This window comes from Triticum dicoccoides, chromosome 2B, assembly GCF_002162155.2.
Source record: "Triticum dicoccoides isolate Atlit2015 ecotype Zavitan chromosome 2B, WEW_v2.0, whole genome shotgun sequence".
In the NCBI taxonomy this organism is placed as follows: Eukaryota; Viridiplantae; Streptophyta; class Magnoliopsida; order Poales; family Poaceae; genus Triticum; species Triticum dicoccoides.
Genome location: NC_041383.1, coordinates 389,639,033 through 389,640,909, shown reverse-complemented (window position 1 = coordinate 389,640,909; position 1,877 = coordinate 389,639,033). Strand labels below are relative to the sequence as shown.

Below are 1,877 nucleotides of genomic sequence, written 5' to 3'. Positions count from 1 at the left end.
GGGATATCTGAAGGGGGATATTCAAATTTGGTAATTCTCCTTGGACAGAAGTTTTTGAGATAGGAGCTATCAAATGCTTCTCTTTTAGTTTCCTGAATACACACAATGGCACATTTTGATTCCTCAATCTTATTTGAAATAGCAGTCCACTTCTTGGGGTCATTAATACCCCTAACATTCCAGTTTAAAATATTCCATTCTCGATTCATGAGATATAAAATGGATTAGAAATATCAACTTGCAACAAACAGAGCTATGTGCATACATCTGGGGGGTGAGGAAGTAGTTATGCCACTTTTCATAAGTCCAGAACAAAAGCATAATTGAGCCACTTTCCATATAGTCATACATAGTAGCAGAAGAAGAAAAAAAGTCTCATACAAGTTTCGTAGCACAGCACAATACCAGACTGTAAACATCTTAGGACACAAAATATTACAGCTGATAATGATATAAGGTGAACTAAATCCATTTTTACCAGGCTCCTTAGGATTCTTGTTCCCCTCCTACATGGAGCATGCACCTTTGATCTTCTTGGGTCTCTTGGACAGGATCTCTTCAGAGGTGTCTTTGTCAATGACCTTGCAAAATGAGGTGTTAAGACTTTTGACCACTTTGGCAGCAATAATTGGTGGCTTAATAGAACATGCAAGACAATCTTTGTCCAAACAAACTGATTGTTTATAGCCTTTAGATAACTTCTGGAGTCTACAACTTCTCCTTACCTCAGTCTCTACCAAAGGAATTTTGTCTTTCCTCTTTTTCTTGTTCTGAAGTGCTCATGTGGAGGATGCATAAGTCACTTCAGTAGGTTCAAACTCCTCTGTGTTGTTATGTTCTGTGGTGGCCTGTTCAGTGGATGATGCAAATGCATGTGAGTTTACCATGAGCATGACATTTCTCAAGGATTACAAAGGGCAAGGAGGTATGACAGGTAGATCCATGTTTAATAATAGCCCAAACATTGGAAGTGACAAATTTCTTGGCCCAATCAAACTTGTCAGGTGATAAGAGATTAACTGCCAAGAAATTAACCCAGTCAGAGGGTACCTGTATAATTTCCTTGGTGTGAATAGATGGAGCAAAATGGGTTTTCCAGATCTTTGAACCTTTTGCTCCTATAAGATCTTCTTCGGTCTGTATTGGAGCTAGAGCTATCTCTTCTTGTGGTACTTCACTAGTCAACTCAGTCTTGTGAATGGATCCTGGGCAGATAGTATGTGCCTGATTAATAAAGGCAGGAACAGGAAAACCAGGTGGAGCAGATGAGCTTTCTGAGATCTCACCTGCAGTTTCCTGAAGTAGATTGACTCCCTCATGATCTGCAGCCTGGGTGTGACTGGTCAGATGTGCAGCATCTTCAGAAGTGACCAAGGCAGTAGGGACATTGTTGAGTTTAGTAGAATGAAGTGCAGATTTGTCACATCCCTAGCTTCTGGTTTGCTCTGAACTAGCTAGTCATGTGTTGCATCATGTTTAAATTTTGCCTAAAATTGAAATGGGGATGTTCAAACCCTAGCATTAAATCAACTCAACTAGGGTGAATTAAAATCTTTTCAATAAACCCAAAAGGTTCCTAAGAAAAGTTCATGATTTCTGGTTAAGGTGGAAACCTCTGCCAAAAATGATGAATATATTCTTAGGTCATTTTTGGATTTTTAAATTAAATCATATTGTATTTGACTTTGGGCATTTAAATACTATAAATAATTTAAATGTTCAAATAAATGTTGGAAATTGTTAAGGGTCACTGAAATAATTCAGGAAGCACCCATAATTGTTTCCAGGATTTTATTAAATGATTTGGTATTTTAAATCAAATCAAAAACAAAATAACAGAAATAGAAAAGAAATAAAAGAGAGAGAGAGAAGGAAGT

General features: G+C 37.5%; 1 long non-coding RNA gene across 1 annotated transcript; it reads right to left on the bottom strand.

Moving 5' to 3' along the window:
* Positions 1 to 272: 272 nt before the first annotated feature.
* Positions 273 to 1,535, bottom strand: LOC119367730. The gene is made up of 4 exons (XR_005176415.1): positions 1,287 to 1,535; positions 1,051 to 1,205; positions 726 to 848; positions 273 to 581 (listed from the first exon to the last, which is right to left on the bottom strand). It is a non-coding gene; the product is annotated as an uncharacterized LOC119367730 (long non-coding RNA).
* Between the last annotated feature and the right edge of the window lie 342 nt (positions 1,536 to 1,877).